Source organism: Culex pipiens, chromosome 2 (genome assembly GCF_016801865.2).
Source record: "Culex pipiens pallens isolate TS chromosome 2, TS_CPP_V2, whole genome shotgun sequence".
Lineage (NCBI taxonomy): Eukaryota > Metazoa > Arthropoda > Insecta > Diptera > Culicidae > Culex > Culex pipiens.
In genome coordinates, this window is record NC_068938.1 from 64,439,291 (window position 1) to 64,454,678 (window position 15,388).

Here is a 15,388-nt window from a genome sequence, read left to right on the forward strand (position 1 = left end):
CTCTCTGGCTGTCAATTTTCTCAATATCAATATGGCTCCATCTATCAATTATTTTTCAGTCCCTTCAAATAGCATACTTTGATTTTTCGTTCTATAATTAGATACTTCCCGTTCTCGCCGGTCTTATTTTGGTCTATTTTGTCGTGCTCTACTAAATGTTGCCAAACATTATTAATATTAATATTATTTTGTTCTATCCGGAAATAAATTTTGCATGGTTCTAAATTAAAAGTTCCCCTGCATTTGTCTAAAATTTTATCTTTGGTTTTTCCGTGCACGTGTTGCTTTGTGTTGACGTTTCCCCAAGCGTTTCTCTCCCATTTTCTACCGTTCCTTCTTGAAAACGCTTGCGGGAAAAATGGCGGTCTGCCCGTTATTTAGGTTTGTGTCATAGCTAAGTCATAACGCCATCCAAGAGCATCGTAAAATTTCGATGCTCGTGCTTACGATGTCGTTGCATGATCCATGAAAATCCAGCCTTAGATAACATCAATTTTCCTGTTTTTAAACCTTTGTCTTCGTATTTCGTACGACTCGTGCTGAAAAAATCCTCTTTTTGCAACTTGTTGCATAAACAACTATTTTGATTGCAAATTTGATTTTACATAAAAAAAACTTACACAAATCAGTTTGAAATATATTGAATCAAAACTTCCCAACCACCAATAACGAATTGATTTTCCACTTCATTGCCCGCTGTTTGTCACGTGCGAAAAATCAAGTTTTAAATTGAAAACTTTTGCTGCCTCATATCAACACGGTGGTGGAACGTGCTTCCAAGAACTTATTTTTATCAATATTCTCTCCACACTTGTTGCAAGAAAACTTTATTTCCCCGAGATTTGGCGACGCTGATACGACGCGGGAGCAATTTTTCATCGGAGTTTGATTCGCTCATTTGAATTTGAATGGCAGTCTCATCAGGATAACGCACAAGTGTTTTCACGAGTTCGTCGTCGACTCCGTGTGAGCATAAATCATCACATTTTCCCTCCATGCTCCATTTCCCCACCCACTCATTCATGATGTTTTTCCCGGAGGGTCGAAGGAGAGTGAGAATATGTTTTATGGGTCTCTCTGTCTGGTTCTGGCAGCGATTCGTTGGATTTCGTGTTCAAGTTCAACAGAGCAGCTGGTTGTCGTCGGCACGAGAGCAGCAAAACAAAGCTGTCCTGTTTTGGGGGCCGTGATTCAACAGCTGTTTCCGCCGCTTCTCTTCTGAGAGTGAAGCGTGAGTGAGAGGAGAGTTTTTCTGAGAGAATCCGACCGTTGTTATCAGTAACTAGTGAAAGTAGGGTTGTTTTGGGGAGCATGACCTACAACTATCGAAGGGATGCCAAATTAGCAAGCAAAAAAGCAAAAAAGCAAAAAAGCAAAAAAGCAAAAAAGCAAAAAAGCAAAAAAGCAAAAAAGCAAAAAAGCAAAAAAGCAAAAAAGCAAAAAAGCAAAAAAGCAAAAAAGCAAAAAAGCAAAAAAGCAAAAAAGCAAAAAAGCAAAAAAGCAAAAAAGCAAAAAAGCAAAAAAGCAAAAAAGCAAAAAAGCAAAAAAGCAAAAAAGCAAAAAAGCAAAAAAGCAAAAAAGCAAAAAAGCAAAAAAGCAAAAAAGCAAAAAAGCAAAAAAGCAAAAAAGCAAAAAAGCAAAAAAGCAAAAAAGCAAAAAAGCAAAAAAGCAAAAAAGCAAAAAAGCAAAAAAGCAAAAAAGCAAAAAAGCAAAAAAGCAAAAAAGCAAAAAAGCAAAAAAGCAAAAAAGCAAAAAAGCAAAAAAGCAAAAAAGCAAAAAAGCAAAACAGCAAAAAAGCAAAAAAGCAAAAAAGCAAAATAGCAAAAAAGCAAAAAAGCAAAAAAGCAAAAAAGCAATTAAGCAATAAAGCAAAAAAGCAAAAAAGCAAAAAAGCAAAAAAGCAAAAAAGCAAAAAAGCAAAAAAGCAAAAAAGCAAAAAAGCAAAAAAGCAAAAAAGCAAAAAAGCAAAAAAGCAAAAACTCAAAAATGCAACAAAGTAAAAAAGGACAAAGGACAAAGAGTTTGAATGTTCCCAAAGCTTGTTGAAATTTCTACCAACAAAAACTACATTCATTAGTTGCCTTCAAATTAAAATTTTGGCAACCTTGCACTAGATTACACTCAGCATCCTGCCAACGACATTTTTCTCTCTCCAAATTCTTTCTCTCTCTCGCCATTTTCCACCATTTCCGCTCACCAACTTCCACCCATCTTCAACAACATCAACAACGGTTGCACGCTCCAGACGGTAACCGATTCCGGCCTCCCCCCTCCTGTTTCCATCCCACTTCACCACCGAACTCTGCCAGGACTCTCCAGGATTGTGAACTTGTTAAGGCACGTTCCTGGCAAGTTTTACCCCCCCGATCAGTTGGCGCTCAGCTGTGAAGGCCTTCGGTAGTGTTTCGGTCCTCGAAACTTCCGGTGGACACTTCTTTGCTGCTCCACACAGGTTCCAAGGGCAGGCCCCGGTTGGCCCTTCTGAGGGAGAGCTGCGCGCTCTCTTTGTGTTTCCGGATAGTTGTTTGCAATAGTTGTTGGTTGAGTGAAAAGTTGGCTGATTTTGGGGAAAAGTTTGCTGAATTTGAGCAAATTTTGATTTTCAACGGAAGTGGAGGCAAAATTCGAGCAAACGGAAGTCGCTGGGCAACTTCCGGGGGGTTTTGGAAGCAAGTCTCGCGTAGAGTTTCAACTGGTTGAATCAAATTTCCAGCCGCGCGCGAGTTTTTTGCTGAAAGTGTGTTTGTGTGCAGTTGTTTGTGTGTACTTCCGCCGGGAAGGAAACGGAGAAATTGGCGTGTTTGAATTTTCCAGGGAAATTGGAAAAACCGTCGTCGGTTAAGAAACCCTTAAACAGGGAGCATCTCATTTGCGTGCGAGGAAGAAATTAAAACCAGTCAAACAAATTTGGAATTGATCGATGTTCAACTGTTGGTGACGGCTTTTAAGGAAGGGCGGACGTCGTTGATTGACGGCACAAGATAAGTGTCTGTTGGCTAATTAATTTTAATGATTGCCAGCGTTTTTGTGGTCACGAAAACAACACCCCTACCCCTCTGCTTTCTATGGAAAGTAATACAAGCAGAAGAAGAGGAAGCAGTGTGAGTTAATTTGTGGCTGATTGGAGGCACGTTGCCGGTCGCAAGGAAAGCTTATCGATTACAAAATATTAATCTGACAGCAGGTCGAGGAAACGGGTGGTTTTCGGCATTGCGAGAGGAAAAGTTTTGTGCCCCATCATCGTCGTGTTTGTAGTAATAAAGTGAGCGAAATTTCTGGCAGTGAAGTGTGTTTGGCTTTGATGGTGAACAAGCGTTTGTGAGAAAGTGGAAATTGAATTTCCGAAACAATAATGGGTGGAGAAGTAAATAAGGAGTATTAATAGCAGCATCGCGAGTTGAGAACCAGTTTCGATAAGGATTTTATCATTGGAATTGGCGTCAACTTGATCGAAGGTAAGCTGAATGCACAAAACAATCTGGAATATTTGAGTAACTTTTCACCATTGTTATGTAATTACAATGCTGATTAATTTAAAAAATGACTGTATGGTAACAAACCTGCCTGATTTCAATCTGAGTTACTTCAACAGAATGGATCTAGTTGGTTTAACCTGGTAATGATGTACTTGGACTTGGTTGGCAAATATGTTTGAAGTTTTATTACTGACCATTAGGGTGACAAGAAAAATTCAACTAAGGAACTGTGCCAATTTTGAGCCAAATCTTTTAAGGTTTAAGGGTAGCTAATGATCGTTGAAGATTGAATGGGTAAGTTCACAAAAATGTATAACATTTTCAATGTTCCACCAAAAAGTGGCGTATCAGATCATTGTCCAGTGAAAGATTTTTAAGTTAAAATTGTATGACAAACAACTTTGTCAAAGACAGAAAAACGATCCCTGACGAGTAGTGTGTCCCAAAAAAGGCGATGTGGCGGAAACTCACCTCACCCTGAATTCGATAGTTTTTTCCCTTAGGAACAATGTTTTCATGCAACGAAAAATTCTCAAAAATCAAATTGCCCCGTATTTCCCATTAAATCAATGTTAGGAGTCCTATCAAAAATGTTCTGAATTCACATTAATCCAGTTCGTTGTCATTTTTCACTTTGACTGGTTGGAATAAATAAAATTTTTTGCCTGATTTTTGCTTTCAAATTTCTCTCAAAAATCCATCAAACTTTTATCGAAGCTAACAATTTTCATCTTGTTGGTGACAATTTTCTGAACAATTTTGCTTTTTTAACACTTAGTTTTTGTCTCATCAGTGCCAAAACACAGCCATTAAAATAAATATCTATGGTTTTTACTACTTTGACGATGTGACTATAGCACCATTACGAAGAAATGCATGTTAAATTAACCGCATTTTTAAATTATACCTTAATTATAAAAAAAAACACATTGTTTTCAATATTTTGATAAAAATTCCTTATTAATGAAAAAATATTACTAACATTAATAAACATGTTTTATTTAATAAAAACGTTACTTAATCCACCTTTAGGTGGTTGGTGCCTTCCTCACATTCATAAAGTCAATTCATTCAGTAAAAATAGCAACATTCCCCCTTAACATGTTTAACAAATCAACTTTATTACTCATTTCTTTTGATAGGGTTCGCTGACCTTCAATATTTCTGGCTCATCGGCAAGATCTGATAAAAAACTATTCAACGATAGTTCGCATGGAAGATTCAGACAATATTTCTATCACAATATATGAAATACGGCCTCTAAAATGTGTATGAATAACACATAAGAGCTAATAACTTTTGATTTGGTAATCAGATCTTCGATGTTTTAGGCTCATTTGAAAGGTCTTTCGATTATCTAACGATGGGTCGCATGATGGACCCGGAAATCATTTTTATTGAAATATCTGAGATCCAACCTCCAAAAAGTGTATAAATAACACTTAAGTGCTAATAACTTTTGATAGGGTTGTCAGATCCTTGATGTTCTAGGCTCATTTGAAAGGTCTTTCGATTATCTAACAAACGACAGGTCGCGTGATGGACCCGGACACCATCTTCATTGAAATATCTGAGATCCGGAACATACGTCAAAATCGTTTTTTTAGCATAACTTTTGAAGTGCTTAACTAAACTTGCTGATTTTAAATACAGACCTATGGGACCCCAAGACGGATCGAATGAGACTAATACGGTCAAAATCCGTTAATCCAGTCTGGAGATAATCGAGTGACAATTTTTTTGTCCACCCACCTACACATATCCACACAGGCATTTGCTCAGGACATGATTCTGAGTCGATATGTTTACGTGAAGGTGGGTCTACGAGGTCAAATTAAAAAGTTCATTTTTCGAGTGATTTTATAGCCTTTCCTCAGTAAGGTGAGGAAGGCAAAAAGGAATTTCCCTCAAAATCGTAAAAAATACGATACTGATAGAGCAATTCTCTACACAGAAAAAAATAAAGTAAATTTGGAAGCTATTACCCTTTTATGATGTAATTTCAAAAAAAAATTGACCGGGTTAAACATTTTTGAATCAATACAGATTTTTTCATAAAATCGAAATTGGTCGCAAACTTTAAAATCTTTTCGAAAACAATACTTCAATTTTAATTTAATCAAGACAAACAATTCAAAAGGGCGTAATTTTGAATTTTTGGTTCTTTAGAAATGTTAGTATTGATTTAAAAAAAAAACTGAAGATATTGTTTTCGAGAAGACCGACAAATTTTGCAAATGTTTCATAATTTAGCATTAACAATCGGACCATTAGTTGCTGAGATATCGACATTAGAAAATGGGGGGTTGTTGGGTGAGACTTAGAAAACATAAATTTTCCTGTTTTTAAATCTTTGCATGAAAATTTCTCAGCAACTAAAGGTCGCATCGACAAAGTTGAAAAAAGCAAAATATAGAGAATTTTCTCAGCTTTTCAAATATTGTTTTCAAAGGGGGCACCAATTAAAAAAATGAATAACTGCGACTACTTTCAAAAAAAAAAAAAAAAAAAACCTGAAAATGGCTATAACTTGAAAACGGTGCACTTTATCAAAAGTTCATTAGAGTACTTTCTGAAGGCAAATTCTATTTTACTTCGGTATTTTATTCGGAGTTATTTTGAAGTACATAACAGAGTTTTTGAGTTTCTTTCAGCTGTGTGTTGCATCATAATCCATTTTGGAACAATTATTTCTTTAACTACACAGAAAAAAAAATCATGGTAATATTACATCTGGGAAGGGGTACATCTTTTATGTCAGAAAAAAAGTGTAATTTTACCTCTGGAAATGTGTTATTTTACCACTTTTCTGGTGTAATGTCACTTTTTCAGTCTAAATTGAGGTAAAATTACATCATAAAAGAGGTAATATTCAACCTTCCAAAATTACAGCTTCCAAATTTACATTATTTTTTCCTGAGTAAGGCACTAGCAATAATAAGAAAATTAAAAAATAAAACTTACAGAAATTGCAAAGGAAAGGGAAGAGAGGAAGAGAAAGCTTATCCAGATTTTTAAGCGAAAATGGCGTTCGAATGGTGAACGCCCGAAATGTCAAAATCACGCAGTGGTACCAACATTGCGAAAAAAGTGTGCCATGGCATGACGGCCACATTTTTTTTTCTAATGTTGGTGCTACTGCGTGATTTTGACAGTTCGGACGTTCACCAATCGAACGCCATCTTCGCTTAAAAACCTGGATATCTAGATCACAGGTTATTTATCCTTTGTAGATGTGTTTGATCATCAGTTCCCCAAGGGCCAGGAATTGTTCCGTCTTGTTCCGGCAGCTCCGAAACCGCGTCATCATCTCCCCCGCGAGAGCAAAGAACTCCGGCAGGGTGAAGAGATCTTCCCCGGTGACTTCTTGCTGGGACGCATTGCAGTTACTTTCGGGACATTTTTAAATGAAAGAATTAGTTTTGATGGACCATTTAAAAAAAAAAAAAAAAAAAAACTCCAGATGTATAGCCCATAAAATGACATGTTCAAAAAAATACAGTTGATTAACGGAAAATGGCAGAGTTTTCAAAACTTTTTTAGTGTTTTATTTTTTACAATGAAAAATACTTTTTTCAATTTTTAGTACGCCATTAAATCGGGCGTCCAATTTTATATTAAAGTTCCTTTGACACCAAATTTCTATCTCATCATCGTTTCAAACTGCAAATTATTGTGAAAATCTTCTTTTTTCGAATGTTCAGAAATGAAAGGGGTCGTATAGTCCTTCCGTAACGAGCTTTCAAAATTTGAAGATCGGATTTGTTATGAGGGACAAAACTTACCCCTAAGGACAAAGTTTCACGCAAATCAAAAAGGTATTGGGTCAACTTTTTTCCGATTTCGTGTGAGTTGGCAGAAAATTACTCATGGATAAAAGCAAAGAATTCAGCGCTGTAATAAAACATGATTGGGTCCGAATTTCTCTTGAAACCTCAGCCAAACATTCTTCTAACACTAACATTCATTTCAAAACAAACGAAACATCCGCATTTAATTCGCCGCAAAAATATCCCTTCCGCGAATCAAATTTCCAGCTCTAGCAATTCTACGAAAACACATCATTTGTTCCGACGACAAACGAGCCGGCAAACTTTTCGCATCACTTTCAGGTTGAAATTATGACGTCCGAAATTGTTCACTGCTCTCGTGCTGGAGCTTTTTCTTTCATCGAAAAACACGTCTATTCACAGCGGTTGTCCCACGCACACAACCGGTACCGGGGCAATCAGGACACATACATACAATAAAAGTGAGCAAGTTTTGGGGTAAAGGGTGAATTTTTGATTAATGTTGTTTAGTAAAATAAAAATAGTAATTTAAGTTTTTTTTTCAAAAATGATGTAGATTTAATCAAATCAAACTTTTTTTTCATGATTTTCTTGAATTTATAATTTTAAGAAGTTGCAAATTAAATAGATATCAAATTCAAAAAAGTAATTAATTTAAAAATTATAATATCACAATCTCTCACCCTAACTTTTCGGTTTATTGTTACATTCCATCCCCCGCCTGATGCTTCTACGTACTACTGCTGGGGACAGGTGAGACTTTTTGGGAAAAAAAAGGTATTCGGAGAATTGTGCCAACGACCACAACCTGTCCGCCAAGCCAACCAGCCAGCCAGTCAGCTGAGCAGGGTAAATGTTTACCTTGTAGCCTTGTACCGCCACCAACCCCGCGCTTGTATTATATGCCGAGTAAATATTTGAACAATGTTTGCCAGTGCCATTCTGCGTGGAAAATGGGACCCATTTCCCGGGATCTTAATAATGTTTTTGTTACCCCGTGGTAATGTTATTACTCGGTGAAAATCCCTTTTTTTATGAACATCGCTTTTGAATAATATTTTTCTCCAAGCTTTCCAAACAATTCCTATTTAAGTTTTTCCGAGAGCACAATTATCCCTCGACCTTGGCAACACTATTTTACAAACCAGCGTTTCCAGCACTCCACTCAACTCGATTAAAACTGTACGGCTATCATGGCGCAAGTTGGGCGAACCCGGAACCTTTGGGCTTGGACAAAATGCAGAAAAAGTTGTTCCTGCCAGAAGAAACCAGAATAAAAAGCAGCTAACGATGGGCAAAAATAAAAAAATGGCACAAGACACTTTACAGCTGGGAACACTGGTCCGGACAGGGCAGCAGGAGAGTGAAGAAAGGAGAAAGTTTCTAAATTCGATTGCGACGTGATTCGATTAAGTTTACTTCGAGGGAGGGGGAACAGTGTCTCGAGTCTCGAATGTTAGCATCCAATTTGGCAGTTTGGCAGAACAACGTTTGAACAACAAATTTGCCAGCATTGTGTTTGGCTGGCGTGGCGTGAGTGCTTTCTGTATAATCGACAAAGTTTGCGCTCCAAACTTGATGTTGGCGAGAAAAACGGTGAATGTGATTGTTGATTTCTGTTTATATTGATTGGGCGTTTGAATCAAAATTTAATTTGGTTTTGCAAACTGATGTGAACATAATTTATGCGTGGTAATTTTTTCTGCCTTTCAAAATTGTTGAATACGTAATGCATGTAATGGATTAGAAGTTTGTTAGTGATAGAATGAGTCTGTATAGTGTATTCTATTATGTGCATATGAACAATTCTCTACAAAATAGGTATTTTTTTTTAATTTTAATTTTTGTATTTTTTATTATTTTTTATTTTGTTTGGTGCTTTTGGTATGCCCACAAACATTACGAAAAAAACGTGTAATATTGCATCTAAAACGATGCACATATCTGGAGCGTCAAAAAAGACGTAAAATCTGATGTAATTGTTGGTTACACGATACATTATTTGTGCCGTGATCGTGTAATTTTAGCATATCGGGTGTTTGTGAGTCTGTTCGAATTAATACAATGTTTTATTCAATTGGAATGAATCAAAATTTGATTGTTTTCAATAACTTTAGTGTCGTTCGTAAGCCTGCACTTCAACACATTCACATTTTACAAAGGACCAAATCACTTTTTAAAGAAAAACACTAACTCTTCCTGACTACTCATACCACTTCACCAAATTCAACCTTCTAGTTTCTTGCAGCTTTGTCTACTGAGCAATTCTCTACGAAATCGGTCTTTTTTCTTAGTGTAATATTGAATGTTTGGCCCTTTTGAAATGTTAGTCTTGATTTAAACATTTTGAAAATATTGTTTTCGAAAAGATCAGAAAATTTCACAAATGTTTCATATTTTGACATTGAAAATCGGACCATTAGTTGCTGAGATATCGACATTGAAAAATGTTGGGCTGTTTGGGTGAGACTTAGAAAACATCAATTTTCCTATTTTAAACCTTTGCATTGCAATAACTCAGCAACTAAAGGTCGTATCAACAAAGTCCGAGGAAGCAAAATATAGAGAATTTTCTCAGCTTTTCAAAAATATTTTTTTCAAAAGTGTGCAAACATGTGCACAAATTTAAAAAAATGAAAAACTGCGACTATTTTGAAAAAAAAAAAAAAAATACATAAAAATTGCTATCACTTGAAAACGGTGCACTTTATCAAAATTTCACTGCAGTACTTTTTGATTGCAAATTCAATTTGACATTGAAAAATAAAGTTTAAACATTTTTGCGACCAAAATTTCGATTTTTAGAAAAATCAGTATTTATTAAAAAAATCATAACTCGGCTAATGATTTTTTGCACAACCTGGAAATTTCTGAAAAGTTGGCATTTTATGTCCTTTAAAATTTATCAAAAATAAAAAAAATAAAAATAGTGTTTTTTTTGCAAATCAAGTTTTAGTGGTAAAAAGTTAAATAAAAAAATCACCAAATTTTTTTTACGTGTATCATTTTTTTCCAGTGTAGTCCGTATCCATACCTACAACATTGCCGAAGACACCAAATCGATCAAAAAATTCCTTCAAAAGATACAGATTTTTGAATTTTCATGCATCATTTTTGTATGGACAGCTGCCAAATTTGTATGGAAAATTATATGGACAAACTAATGATGCAAAATGGCTTCTTTGGGCATACCGAAGGCACCAAAAAAGTTTCAGTCGGATTAAAAAATACAAAAAAAAAATCGAATGACCGAAATCCTAGAAAACTACTCTACTAAGAACTTCCCATCTTTGGTTCCGCCGCGTCAGCTCTCCCGGATAAAAATAATCATCCGACACCTGAAAGAAAAATAAGCACACCAGCTGCAATTTACGTCGGGATTTGAACGCAAACAATAAAATGTATCTTTACCAGCAATTTTCTTATACCGTCTTGGCCTTTTGTAGCAGATCCCAAACATTTTTTGAACCCCTCAGTGAAAAAACACTTTTCGCTGCCAAACATGAACGACCTCGTGTCTGACGTTTTGACGTTTCAGCTTGATACGTGTAAGAAATAAAACGCGTGACATTACATCAAGTTTGATGTAAAGTTACATCTTAAAACACGATCCTGTTATGTGCATCAAATTTAATGTAAAATTAGATCAAAATTGATTTATTATCTCATCCAAAGATTGAGAATTCCGTAACACGTAATATTAATTTTTTTAGTAAGGCAAAGAAGCCATTTTGCATCATTATTTTGCACATAAAATTATCGATACAAATTTGGCAGCTGTCAATACAAAAATGATATATGAAAATTCAAAAATCTGTATCTTTTGAAGGAATTATTTGATCGATTTGGTGCCTTGAGCAAAGTTGTAAGTATGGATTAGAACTACTTAATTTTTTATGGTGGTTTTTTTTCTTTCCCTTTTTGTCACTTGCAAAAAAAACTATTTTTATTTTTTTTTATATGTTCTAGAGGACTGATGTTTGATTTGATAATGCCAACTTTCCAGAAATTTTTGACATTTGACATTTGACAATTTGACATTCAGACATTTTTGAGCGAATTTTTGAATCGTGATTAGTAAAAAATGTATAACTTTGACTATTTTCAAAAAAGTTACCTAAAAATGGCTTTAACTTGAAAACTGTATATTTTATCAAATTAACTCTAGTGGAAATTTTTGGTTCAAATTCAATTTTACATCGAAATATGAAGTTGAAAGTTGCGACCAACATTTCAATTTTTTGAAAAAATCAGTATTGATTTAAAAATGTATAACTCGGTGAAATTTTTTTTGTGCACGCTGGAGATTTCAGAAAAGTTGTCGTTTGATGTCTTTTAAAATATGTCAAAAAATGAAACAAATTAAAAATAGTATTTTTTTTGCAAATCAAGGTTTAGTGCCAAAAAGTGAAATCAAAAATCACAAAAAAATAACCGTGTATAATAATTTTTAAGTGTAGTCCTTATCCATACCTACAACTTTGTCGCAGACACCAAATCGTTCAAAAAACCCCTTCTAAAGATAAAGATTTTTGAATAATGATCTTTGTATGGACAGCTGCCAAATTTGTATGGAAAATTATATGGACAAATAATGATGCAAAATGGCTTCTTTGGGCATACCGAAGGCACCAAAAAAGTTTCAACCGGATTAAAAAATACAACAATTTAAGAAAAGACCGGAATTTTGGATTTGAAAATAGTTGCCCTGACCCCTCATCGTAATTTTTGTCCCTGATCAAGAATCTAATCTTCATTTTTCGATACCTCGTAACGGACGCGTCCTCTTTTTAGCATTCGAAAAAAGGCGTGTTTTTCAATAATTTGTAGCCTGAAATGGTTATGATATAGAAATTCAGTGTCAATGGGTCTTTTATGTAAAAATGGATTTGAACCAAAATTGTGCCATTTTCCGTTAAATAACTGGCATTTTCTTGGAAATTTTTCATTTTAAAATTTCGTAATTTTTTAACTTTTCAGGGTTAAGTTTTTGAGTGTGAGAATGTTCCTCAAAGTTGTAGAGCAGGCATTTACCAATGTTTTATTACGTAAATATAAGGGGTTTGCTTGTAACCTTCACGAGTTATTGCAACTTTACAAAAAAAAAAAAAAAAATTGAAAAAGTTACTTTTGTAATTTTGTCGTGAAACTACTAACTTTTTCTGTCATTCTTGAACGAAAAAGCTAGAGTGCGCTAGATTTACAGGCGTCGGTTTTGCGGTATTCGGTGCAATACACCAAATGAAATGAAAAATTCTTGTTCTAAACAAAAACTGACCCTTCTGGGTTTTTGAAGAATCTAAAACAACATTAAGGGGCTACATACATGTACATCGACAAAAAAAGTCAGAGGTTGGAGTTAGCACACACTTAGTTTTATAAAAAATCTGTTTTCAAGGCATTAAAATACACATTTTCATCTAATATCAAAACAATTTTGAAGACATTTGGTTGTATCGTTGCCGAGATAATGACTATTTAAAGTTGGCAGTTTCAAAAAACGGGTGCTATCTCCACATTGCTTTGATCAAATCGGCTCAAAATTTTGGTGAAGACTCGTTAAACCGATTCCGTGTGCATGACGAAGCCAGATTTTCAAAAAACTTATTTAAAAAAAAAGATAAAAATATTTTTGTGTTTTTCATATAAAAACTCGTCAGTTTTTGATTTTTGTATTTTTTTTAAAATGAAAAATTTTAAAATCGGGTTTCGTCATGCACACTAGATATGTTTTGGGAGTCTTCACCCTGAAATTCAGCCAATTTGGTCCATCTCATCTCGAGATATCGTGGCACCCGTAAACCAACTTAGTGTTTCGAGAAAAACGCTCAAAAAGTTTGACAGTCCGCTTTGCGCACGGCAAAATTTTGAGCCTCAAATCGTCTTTAACTCAGTTTAATCATTTCATATGTTCATGAAATTTTCAGGATCGATTGAAAATCATCTTTTTAGTGGATTAAATAAATGTTCTGTAATATGAAATTTTGTGATTTTCTACATGTATGTAACCGCTTCATTCAAATCTATTCAATTCAATTCAGTTTTTATTAAGTAAATAATCAATTCACAATTTGTTTTGCAATCAAACCTTATAGAGGTTTGGAGGTCCTTTTAGCTATGTGTTGGTAAATTGTGAATGAAGACACACAATTGGTTATTCAAACATTTCTAGCCTTTAAATTTCTTAGAAAACGACCTGCTTAAAAAAAATACAGTTGAGTGACGAAAAATAGAACAATCTTGAAAACTATTTCAGTTCCTTCTTCAATGAGAACAAAGTTTTTTTCGGAAATCTTAGTACGCTAATTGGAATTGAGTACACCATCAAATTGGGCGTCCAATTTTATATGAAGTCCCTTTGACCAAAATTCTAAACCGTCACCATTTCAGGCTGAAAATTATTGAATAAAATAAAAAGTCATCTTCCCAAACAAACTTCAACGATCAATGGCAACCCCAAAACCTTATGCTATTTGGCTCCCTGTTCACGAATCCGAGATCCATTTTTTAATAAACTCGTGACGGATGGGCGTCAAAACCCTTTTCATTTTTGAACATGGGAAAAAAGAGGTGTTTTTCAATAATTTGAAGCCTGAAACGGTGATGAGTTGGAAATTTGGTGTCAAAGAGTCTTTTATGTAAAATTGGATGCCCGATTTGATGGCGTATTCAAATTTTCGAAAAAAACTTATTTTCCATCGAAAAAAAAAAGCAAAAAAATTTTTAAAAACTCTGCCATTTTCCGTTACTCAACTGTGAAAATTATAGGAACATGATATTTTAAGGAAAATTTAATGTACTTTTCGAATCTACTTTAACTCAGAAAGGCATTTTTTTCAGTTAGAACAATTTGTTTCATTTTCTACAAAATTTTTCACGTTCTACAAAGTTGTACAGCAGACAATTACAAAATTTTTGATTTATAATCATAAGGAGTGCTTGTAATCAGGGCTGTGGAGTCGGAGTCGGAGTCGGAGCCGGAGTCGTTGGAGTCGGGTCTTTTTGGGGACCTGGAGTCGGAGTCGGAGTCGGAGTCGTCAAAACTCGAACAGCTGGAGTCGGAGTCGGAGCCGGAGTCGGTTAAATTTTATGAGCTGGAGTCGGAGTCGGAGTCGGAGCCGAAGATTTCTGATAACCCGGAGTCGGAGTCGGAGCCGGAGTTATCTTAAATTCAAGAAAAAATATGTTTTTTTTATTGTTCAGTATTTCCTATATTCCTTAATTTACAAAACAACTTATATTTTTAATTGATTTATCAGATGCCATTATTTATTTGAAGCTTTTTATTGTAATTGAAAAGCTCTAATTGGGTTATTACACTATAATCACTAAATGATAACCTCTTACCCAAGCATGTAGTATCAAAATTAAAAAAATAATAAAAATAAATATTTGTTATGAAGTCAGACTACGTTTATGTGCCCTTTCAATTCAATATTTAACAAATTTCATCCAGTTTTTTCTGAAAGAAGTACACACAAAGTCATCTTTTACACCGATATCGAATGTCTTAGAGGTTTTAAGCTAAACAATTTTTTAGGAAAAATTTACGAGGTACATAAAAAGATTATAAATAGTAATTACTGTTAACTTTTGTATCACAGTTTAACTTTTGTATCAAATAATCAACGATAATAACAATCTCTTACTTGAAACTCAACATGCGCATTTTGTTTATAACTGAGGACAAGAAATCAAAGTGTTGCATTTAAATTAATTGAAATTAACAAAAAATGTCAAAAGAAGTTGCAACAAATTTTAAATAATCATTGATTGTTGATGTTGATGTTGATTTTAGGTAAATCGTTGAACAAATCTCAAGAATTCAGTACAAAAATGAACTAATAAAAAATGTATAGAACAAAGTATAGGATTTTAATTTATTTTTTAAATATTATAAATAAAAAAACAGAATCAAAATATTATCAACTGGTACGAATTTTCTCATACTGTATGTCTCACGCCAATATCTGCAAATCAATGTACCCTAAAAAAATGAAATATTTGTGACCTAGAAAATATTTTTTTTGTGGATTTTTGTTTTTTATTATATTTTAAGATTTTTCATATATTTTGATGGAGGCGCAAGATCATCCATAAAGCTTCGTTTTAGGTGAAGAT

At 34.4% G+C, this 15,388-nt stretch overlaps 1 protein-coding gene across 2 annotated transcripts in view; it reads left to right on the top strand.

Annotated features, from left to right (window-relative positions):
* Window positions 1-2,629: 2,629 nt before the first annotated feature.
* Window positions 2,630-15,388, top strand: part of LOC120418411 (dual specificity calcium/calmodulin-dependent 3',5'-cyclic nucleotide phosphodiesterase 1A-like) — a 673,125-nt gene continuing 660,366 nt past the window's right edge. Inside the window, exon 1 of one of the 2 annotated variants that reach the window (XM_052707729.1) lies at window positions 2,630-3,455. The gene's annotated coding sequence lies outside the window, so the exon portion shown is untranslated. The remainder of the gene's footprint in view (window positions 3,456-15,388) is intronic. The other variant, XM_052707732.1, reaches the window with a different exon arrangement.